We start from the raw sequence: 10,627 nt of genomic DNA, 5'->3' as shown, positions 1-10,627 counted from the left end.
AAAGGAGTACAATGTACAGTTGACCCTTGAACAATGTGGGAAGAAGGGATACCAACCCTTGCACAGGCAAAAATCTGCATGTCGGTGTACCTGGCTGGCTCAGTCAGTAGAGCATGTGACTCTTGATCTCCAGGTCATGAGTTCAAGCCCCATGTTGGGTGTAAAGGTTACTTTTAAAAAATCTGCATATAACTTTGGACTCCCCAAAAACTTAACTACTAATAGTTACTAATAGTCTACTAATAGACTACTAATAGTCTACTGTTGACTGGAAGCCTTATGCATAACAGAAAGTCAATTAACACATGCTATATGTATTGTATACTGTATTCTTACAATAAAGTAAGCTAGAGAAAAGAAAATGTTGAGAAACATAAGGGGACACGTGGCTGGCTCAGTCAGAGGAGTGTGTGACTCTTGATCTTGGGGTTGTGAGTTCAAGTCCCACTTTGGGTGAAGAGATTACTTAAATAAACAAAAAAATGTAAATAACAGAGAAAATCATAAGAAAGAGAAAATAAATTTACAGTACTGTACTGTATTTATCCCCCAAATCTGCGTGTAAGTGGACCCATGCAGTTCAAACCCATGTCATTCAAGAATTAGCTGTAGTTTTTTTTTTATTATTATTATTTTTAGCTGTAGTTATTTTTAAAATGAAGGAGATTCCACTTCCAAATGGCAATGTGAGGAATTCTGCACATCCACTCCCAAATGAAACACCCATAACTGGTAAAAATTATTTTTTAAAAACACACACAACCATTTAAACTCTCTGGAAATTGTCCTAAGGGCATAGAGAAAATGCAAAACAAATTTATTCAAGGAAATCTAAATCTCGGTTAGAAGAGTAAGAGCCTGACACATGACCAAGACCTCCAACGTCCTCCTTGACCGTAGTTCATTCAGCATCACCGGAGCTCCATTCTGGACAGATGTGGCCATAAAAACAGGACGTCCTCTCCTCTCAGGTCCCAGTCAAGGATTATGGTATTTCCCCAAGAGGGACAGGCCTCCAGCATTTCTCAACCATTCCTAGCTCCAGTAGCAGAGCCTAAAATCCAAGCGATTGAGGTGGAGAGCCGGAGGGCTCCCTTCCTCTGCCCAGTCCCCAGTCACAGAGCAGAGGTTCTACCCAGGTGCCGTAGGACAAAATACTGGAGACCTGAAGGCCCTTGCCCAGCTAGTTTGTAGGGCAGAGGTTTCACCTTGGCAAGCCAAGAAGACCAGAGGCTACTACTGGCCCTTCCCAGTGCTGGGATGTCACTCCAAGAGGCTACTGTCCCTGTTCAGATCTCCAGAGGAGAAGCTTGGAGATTTAGCACAGGAGGAGGGGCAGTCCTCAAGAACTATTAAAAAAATCCACAATTAATATCATATTTAATGGTGAAAAACTGAATGCTTTCCCCCTATAATTAGAAACAAGACAAAGATGTCTACTTGCACCATTTCTATTCAACACTGGAAGTTCTAGTTAGAATGATTAGGCAAGGGGCACCTGGGTGGCTCAGTGGGTCAAGGCCTCTGCCTTCGGCTCGCGTCATGATCCCAGGGTCCTGGGATCGAGCCCCGCATGGGGCTCTCTGCTCAGCGGGGAGCCTGCTTCCCCTTGTTTCTCTGCCTGCCTCTGCCTACTTGTAATCTCTGTCTGTCAAATAAATAAATAAAATCTTAAAAAAAAAAGAAAGAATGATTAGGCAAGGGAAACAAATGAGATGCATCCATTTTGGAAAGGAAGAAGGAAATGATCTCTATTTACAGATGACATGATTTTGCATACAGAATCCCAAGAATCTCGCTACAAGCCAACAGAACTAATAAGTGAGTTCCAATAACTAGTAAGCCAGGTTGCAGGTACAAAATCAATATATAAAAATCAATTGTATTTCTATACAGAATATGCCAAAAATGAAGTTTAAAAATTCTATTTATAACAGCATCAAAAAATATTTAGGAGTACGTTTATCAAACGTAGTACAAAACTTATACTCTGGAAACTATAAAACATCATTGAAAGAAATTAAAGACCTTAAAAAATGGAAAGATATCCTGTTTATGAATTAGAAGACGTGGCATTATTAGGTTGGCAATAAGCTCCAAATTGACCTGTGGATATAAGGCAATACCCATCAAAATTCCAGCTGTCTTCTTTGCAGAAATTGATAAGCTGATTCTAAAATTCATATGGAGGGGTGTCTGGGTCTCTCAGTCACTAAACATCTGCCTTCAGCTCAGGTTGGGATCAAGTCCCATATTGGGCTCCCTGCTCTACAGGGAGCCTGCTTCTCCCTCTCCCTTGGCTCCCCCAACCTGTGCTCGCTCACTCTCTGTCAAGTAAATAACTAAAATCTTAAAAAAATAAAGTTCATATGGACATTCAAAGGACCCAGAACAGTCAAAATAATCTTGAAAAAGAACAAAGTTAGAAGACTTACCCTTACCAACTTCAAAACTTCATACAGGCATACCTTGGAGGTACTGTGGGTTGGGTTCCAGACCACTGCAATAAAGCAAATGTCACCATAAAGTGAGTCAAATGAGTTAATTTTCTGAGTTCATATAAAAGTTATATTATACTGTAGTCTATTGAGTGTGCAATAGCATTATGTCTAATATTTACAAAAAATAAAAATAAAATATTTTATTGCTGGGGTGCATGGCTGGCTCAGTGGATAGAGCATGCAACTCTTGATGGCAGGGTCATGAGCCTGAGCCCCATGTTTGGTGTGGGGCCCACTTAAAGAACATTTTATTGCTAAAACATGCTAAACATCATCTGGGTTGGCAGTGAATCATAATCTTTACCGGAGGAAGGTCTTTTTTAAAATCTTTTATTTATTTATTTGTCAGATAGAGAGTGAGAGTCAGTGAATACAAGCAGGGGAGCACCAGGTAGCAGGAGAAGCAGGCTCCTTGCTGAGCAGGGAGCCCGATGTGGGGCTCAATCCCAGGACCCCGGGATCATGACCTGAGCTGAAGGTAGACACTTAACCGACTGAGCCACCCAGGCATCCCATGGAGGAAGGTCTTGCCTCGATATTAAGGGCTACTGACTGATCAGGGTGCTGGCTGCTGAAATTTGGGGTGGCTGTGGCAATTTCTTAAAATAAGACGAAGTTTGTCCTGTTGATGGACTCTTCCTTTCACTAACAATTTTTCTGTAGCATATGATGCAGTTTGATAACATTTTACCAACAGTAGAACTTATTTCAAAACTGTGATCTATCTTCTCAAACCCTGCTGCTGTTTGATCAACTAAGTTTACGTAAAATTATAAGTCCTTTTTGTTATTGCCACAATCACCACAGCATCTTCACCAGGAGAAGATTCCTCCTCCAGAAACCACTTCCTTTGCTCCTCCGTGAGAAGCAACTCCTCGTCCGTTAAAGTTGTATCATGAGATCTCAGCAATTCAGTCCCATCTTCAGGCTCTACTTCTAAATCTAGTTCTCTTGCTATTTCCATCACATCCGCAGTTACCTTCTCCACTAAGTCTGGAATCCCTCCAAGTCATCCAGGAGGGTTAGAATCAACTGCTTCCAAACTCCCGTCACCGCTGATTTTTTTTTTTTAAGAAGGCTCCACGCCCAATGTGGGGCTTGAACTAACAACCCTGAGATCAAGAGTCACATACTCTACCGATTGAGCCAGCCAGGCACCCCTCAATGTTGAAATTTTGACCTCTTCCCATGAATCACAAATGTTCTTAAAGGCATCTAGAATGGTGAGTCGTTTCAGAAAGTTTTCTATTTACTTTGCCCAGATCCATCAGAGGAATCACTATCTATGGCAGCTAGCGCCTTCCAAAATTTATTTCTTAAATAATAAGACTTAAAAATAAAAATTACTCCTTGATCCCTGGGCAGCAGAATGGATGTTGTGTTACTAGGCATGAAAACATGAATCTTGTTGTACATCTCCATCAGAGCCCTTGGGTGATAAGGTGTGTTGTTAATGAGCAGTAATATTTGAAGAGAGTCTTTTCTGAGCAATAGCCCTCAACAATGGGCTTAAAATATTCAGTGAACCATGTTGCAAACAGATGTTCCATCCTCTGGGCTTTGTTGTTCCATTTATAGAGCACAGACAGAGTAAATTTAGCATAATTCTTTATTTTATTTTATTTTTTTTAAGTAAACTCTACTTCCAACATGGGGCGGGAATTCATGACCCCAAAGATCAAGAGTTGCGTGCTCTACTGACTGAGCTAGCCAGGTGCCCCAACTTGGCATAATTCCTAAGGGCCCTAAGATTTCCAGAATGCTCCAAAGAAACATTGCCATTCAACTTAAAGTAACCATCTGCCTTAAACTCTAGCAAGAGAGTCAGCCTGTCCTTTGAAGTTTGAAGTCAGGCATTGACTTCTCATCTTTTCCTATGAAAGTCCTAGATGGCATCTTCTTCCAACAGAAGGCTGTCTCTCCTCCCCTGAAAATCTGTTGTTTAGTGTGGCCACCTGCATCAATTATCTGAGCAGGATCTTCTGGAGAACTTGCAGCAGCTTCCACATCAGCATTTGCTGCCTCTCCTTGTGCTTTTATTTTAGGAGACAGCTTCTTTCCTTAAACCTCATGAACCCACCTCTGCTAGCTTCCTGAGTTTTCCTCTACAGCTTCCTCACCTCTGTCAGCCTTCATAGAACTGAAGAGAGTTAGGGCCTTGCTCTGGATTAGGCTTTGGCTTAAGGGAATATTGTGGCTGGTTTAATCTTCTACCCAGACCACTAAAACTTTCCCCATATCAGCAAGAAGGCTGTTTTGCTCCCTTTCCTTTTTTAAGATTTTATTTATTTATTTGACAGAGAGAGAGAGCACAAGCAGGGGGAGCGGCAGGCAGAGGGAGAAGCAGCTGAGCAAGGAGCCTGATGCAGGACGATCCCAAGACCTGAGCTGAAGGCAGACACTTAACCCTCTGAGCCACCTAGGCATCTCCCAAGCACATGACTCTTGGTCTCAAAGTTGTGGGTTGGGTGTAGAGATTCCTTAAAAATTTTTATCTTAATTTTTAAAAAATTAACTCAAAATCCATCAAACACCTAAATGTAAGAGCTTAAAATGTAAAGTTCTTGCGGTGCGTGGTTGGCTCAGTCAGTACAGCGTGTGACTCAATCTCAGACTAGTGAGTTCAAGTCCCATATTGACAGTTACTTTACTTTTATTTTATTTTTTAAAGATTTTATTATTTATTTATTTATTTAACAGAGAGAGAGAGAGAGAGACATACCAAGAGAGAGAGAACACAAGCAGGGGGAATGGGAGAGGGAGAAGCAGGCTTCCCACGGAGCCGGGAGCCTGACTCAGGGCTCCATCCCAGGATCCTGGGATCATGACCTGAGCCAAAGGCAGATGCTTAAAAACTGAGCTACCCCAGTGCCCCGAATTTACTTTTAAAAAGTATAAAAATACAAAATATAAAATTCTCATTATAAAAGAGGCGTAAATTTTCATGACCTTGGATTTGGCAATGTATCCTTAGATGTGACAACAAAAGCATGAGCAACAGAATTAAAAACAGATGAATCAAACTCCATCAAAATCAACTGTTGTTTTTCAAACGACACCATCATGAAAGTTACAAGACTAGGAGAAAATATTTGTAAATCATTTATCTGATAAAAGGTTTCTATCTAGGGGCGCCTGGGTGGCTCAGTGGGTTAAGCCTCTGCCTGTGGCTCAGGTCATGATCTCAGGGTCCTGGGATCAAGCCCCCCATCGGGCTCTCTGCTCTCTCTCTGCTTTGCCTCTCTGTCTACTTGTGATATCTCTCTCTCTCTCTCTCTGTCTGTCAAATAGATAAATAAAATCTTTTAAAAAAAAAAAGGTTTCTGGGGCTCCTGGGTGGCTCAGTGGGTTAAGCCTCTGCCTTTGGCTCCGGTCATGATCTCAGGGTCCTGGGACTGAGCCCTGCATCGGGCTCTCTGCTCAGCGGGGAGCCTGCTTCTCCCTCTCTCTCTGCCTGCCTTGCTGCCTACTTGTGATTTCTCTCTCTGTCAAATAAATAAATAAAATCTTTAAAAAAAAAGGTTTCTATCTAGAATATATAAAGAACTCTTACAATCTTGTAATAACAAGAACAACTTCACATCCACTAGGATGACTATTATTAAAAAAACAAACAGAAAATAACAAGTGTTGACAAGAACATGGAGAAACTAGAACCCTTGTGAGTTGCTGGTGGGAATGTAAAATGATTCAGCCATGGGGCACCTGAGTGGGTCAGTCGGTTAAGTGCCTGCCTTCAGCTCAGGTCATGATCCCAGGGTCCTGCGACCGAGCCCCACATTGGACTCCCTGCTCAACGGGGAGTCTGCTTCTCCCTCTCCCTCTGCTGCTCCCCCTGCTTGTGCTCTCTCTCTGTCAAATAAAGAAATAAAATCTTTTAAAAATGTAAAAATTTTTAAAAAATAAAATGATTCAGGCACTGTGGAAAACAGTATGGTGATTCCTAAAAAATTAAGCATATGATTACTAAATGATCCAGCAATTGTACTTCTGAGTATATACCCAAAAGAAGTGAAAGCAAGGACTTGAACAGTCATTTGTACACTGATATTCATAGCAGCATTATTCACAATAAGCAAAAGTTAGAATAACGCAAGTGTCCACCAACAAAAAAACAAATGAGTAATCAAAATGTGGTATATACATACAATGGAATATCATTCAGCCTTAAAACGGAAGGTCATGTTGACATGCTACATCATCAATGAATCCTGAGGTCATTATGCTAAAGGAAATAAGTTAGTCACAAAAGGACAAATATCACAAGATTTCACTTACATGAGGTTTCTAGAGTAGTCAAATGCATTGAGACAACATAGAATGGTGGTTGCCAGAGACTGGGAAGAGAGGAGAAAAGAGAATTAGTATTTAATGGGTATAGAGTTTTGGTTGGGAAGATGAAAAAGTTCTGAAAATGGACAGTGGTGGGGCGCCTGGGTGGCTCAGTGGGTTAAAGCCTCTGCCTTTGGCTCAGGTCATGATCCCAGGGTCCTGGGATCGAGCCCCGCGTCAGGCTCTCTGCTCGGCGGGGAGCCTGCTTCCTTCTCTCTCTCTCTGCCTGCCTCTCTGCCTACTTGTGATCTGTCTGTCAAATAAATAAATAAAATCTTTAGAAAAAAAAAATGGACAATGGTGATGGTTGCACAACAATATGAATATACTTAATGCACAGAAATGAGCATGTAAAAATGGTTAAAATGATAAACTTCAGGTTTTATATATTTTACCACAATAAAAAAGTAAGACAACCCAGTCTAAAAATGCACAAAGAATCTGAATAAACATTTCTATAGTGAAGATATGCAAAGGGCCAAAAAGAACATGAAAAGATGTTCAATATCACTAGCCATCAGGAAAATGTAAATCAAAACCAGAATAAGTTACCACTTCATACTAGGATGGCAATGATCAAAAAGACAGATAATATGGTTGCCTGGCTGGCTCAGTCAGTAGAGCATGCAACTCTTGATTTCAGGGTTATGAGTTTGAGCCCCATGCTACAGAGATTACTTAAAAATAAAATCTTTAAAAAAAGATTTTTTAAAAAAGATTTTTATTTATTCATTTGACAGAAAGAGAGAGAGAGACAGCGAGAGCAGGAAGCACGGGGAGCAGGAGAGGGAGAAGCAGACTTCTGGCCAAGCAGGGACCCTGATACAGGGCTCGATCTCAGGACCCCAGGGATCATGACCCCACGACACCTAACGACTGAGCCACGCAGGCGTGCCTAAAAAATCCCGATTTTATTTATTTATTTGAGAGAGAGCACGAGCAGGGGGAGGCGCAGGGAGAGAGGGAGAAGCAGACTCCTCACTAAGTGTGGAACCTGACACTGGGCTCAATCCTAGGACCTGAGATCATGACTGGAGCCAAAGTCAGGTACTTAGTCAACTGAGCCACCCAGGCAACCCTAAGAACAAAATCTTTAAAGAAAGAAAACACAGATAGTAACAGGCATTGGTGAAGATGAGGAGTCATTGGGATCCTCATATACTACTGGTGGGAATGTAAAATGGTGTAGCCCTTGTAGAAAGTTGTATGGCAGTTCCTCCAAAGGTTAAACTCAGAATCACTAGAGGACGAAGCAAACCTATAGATAAATACATGCCCAAGAGAAATGCAAACATACAAAAATATTGATAGCAGGATTATTAATAATAGCCAAAAACCAGAACCAACCCTAATGACCATCAACTGACGAATGGATAGATAAAATGCAGTATGTTCATGCAATCAAATATTATTCATCCATATAAAGAAATGAAGTACTAATACATGCCATAACATAACACGAACCTTGAAAACTGTGTGCTGAGTAAAAGAAGGCAGTCACAAAAGACCACATAGCATATGATTCCATTTATATGAAACATCCTGAATAGGTACATCTGTAGAGATGGAAAGTAGATCAGTAGCTGTCAGGGGCTGGGAAGGTGGAAAAGAAGTGGAGAAGGACTGCTAATGGGCATAGGGTTTTTTTCTGAGGTAATAAAAATGTTCTAAAGTTGATCGTTGTGCAGATACCTGGTGGGTCAGTCTGTTAAGCATCTGCCATGGGCTCAGGTCATGATCTCAGGGTACTGGGATCGAGTCCCACATTGGGCTCCTTGCTCGGCTGGGAGCCTGCTTCTTCCTCTGCCTGATGCTCCCCCTGCTTGCGCTCTCTGTCTCTCCCTCTGATAAATAAATAAATGAATAAATAAATAAATAAATGAAAAAAAATTTAAAATTGGTCGGTGTGATGGCTTACAGCTAAACTAAATCATTTATTTGTACTAAAAACCATTTATTTGTAGCTGAGTTGTATGGCATGGGAATTACATCTCAATAAAGCTTTTTTAAAAAATAGGAGTGAGGGATGCCTTTATTTAAGAAATAGGGGTGAGGTGGCTCAGTCCGTTGGGCTACCAACTCCTGATTTGAGCTTGAGCCCTACTCTCAGGGTCATCAGATTGAGCCCCAAGTAGGGGCTCTGCACTCGGCAGAATCTGCTTAAGATTCCCTCTCCCCCTAACCCTCCCCCAGCTCGTGCACATAAGTAAGAGCTCATGTTTTTTCTCTCTCTCTCTCAAAGAAAAAAAAGAGGTGAAATTTTTTTTTAAGATTTTATTTATTTATTTAACAGACAGAGATCACAAGTAGGCAGAGAAGCAAGCAGAGAGAAGGAAACAGGCTCCCTGCTGAGCGGAGAGCCCGATGCGGGGCTTGATCCCAGGACCCTGAGATCATGTCCTGAGCCGAAGGCAGAGGCTTTAACTCACTGAGCCACCCAGGCGCCCCGAGGTGAAATTTTTAACCAGGGACCTCTTTAGGTATATATAAATACAGTTCTCTCTCTCTCTCTCTCTCTATATATATCTAATAGATGATAGATAGGAAAAAAGACAGATAGATAAATAGATAGATCTCCAATACATATTAAGTGAATGAAGATGCGGTGAGATTGCATCAGTTCTTTTTTTTTTTTTTGCATCAGTTCTCTCAAAAAGAGGAAAAATTACACATATATGTCCACAATTGCTTACATACACAGTTTATCTCTATAGCTTTTCTCAACCAGAGTTCCCAGAATAAAGCCCTATAGAAAATTGTTTATGTGACTCTCAATTCCCCCAAGAACTGCAAAAAACTAATGCCATTCCAGATACCTGGCTGACAAGTTTATTCATTACATACAGCGGACATCTTAGGGATTAGGGCTGGGCTGCCAAAGGGTAAACACAAAACTCACAACCCTGGTTGCTTCTGGGATAGGAATGGGACGGAAACTTTTCCTGACATGCCCTTTGATAACTTTTGAATTTTGAACCAAAAAGGAAGTAATAGAAAAATTTAAATGAAGTTTATCTGTGAAAAAAGGAAGAAAACAAATTTAACTAAGACTGGATGTAGAATTAATGAAGTATATACTTTTTTCTCAGAAGAAAGACAGTAGAGACCCTGATGGCTGGGGACGGGGAGCTGGGCAAAATGGGTAAAGGATGGAGGGAGATACAGGCCTCCAAAAAAACAAGGGAAACTCACACACACACAAAATTTTTTTTAAAAAGGAGGTACTAAAACTTGTTTACTAGCTGAGATAAAAAATCTGTGAAGGAGATAGAGAGGTTGAGGAGATAGGAACAAAGAAGGAATAATTTTGGCCTCGACAGGAGCCTGTAGAGATTAGGAGGCTCCAGCACAGGAAGCAGAATTAGCTTTTCACAGAAGGAGAGAGACAGGAAAGGCTGAGCACAAACAGAACTCAATTTTGAAGTAGAGGAGCTGGTATTTAGCTTCAGTTTTCTTTCTAAAGGGGAGACATGAACATCTTCAGAAAGGGAAAGAACAAAGATGGAGCACGCCACCTGAGAAGGTTTTAAATAGCATCTATGGGGAGTGGGAGCAGAAGCTGAGCCCTACTAGGTCACTGTGGTTCCACTGATCTATTTTCCTGGGGGCATCATGCATTTCACCCGGGTCTCAGCACCTCAGGACTGCCACTGCCAGTCACAGTGTAGGCTTGGGTCAACACAATTAAGATGGTAAGCTTTCCAGGGGTGCCGAATGGCTCAGTTGCTGGAGCATCAGACTCTCCTTTTATAAAAATTTTTTTTTAAATGGATTTTATTTTTTAGGCAGAGACA

The 10,627-nt window shown here is 41.3% G+C and overlaps 1 pseudogene; it reads right to left on the bottom strand.

The window, feature by feature from the left end:
* Positions 1-2,446: 2,446 nt before the first annotated feature.
* LOC111161000 lies at positions 2,447-9,686 on the bottom strand (annotated as a pseudogene).
* Between the last annotated feature and the right edge of the window lie 941 nt (positions 9,687-10,627).

Source organism: Enhydra lutris, unplaced genomic scaffold (genome assembly GCF_002288905.1).
Source record: "Enhydra lutris kenyoni isolate GAN:26980312 unplaced genomic scaffold, ASM228890v2 scaffoldscaffold81, whole genome shotgun sequence".
Classification (NCBI taxonomy): domain Eukaryota; kingdom Metazoa; phylum Chordata; class Mammalia; order Carnivora; family Mustelidae; genus Enhydra; species Enhydra lutris.
Note: the sequence above shows the minus strand (reverse complement) of the source record. Positions and strands in the feature narration are given on the sequence as shown.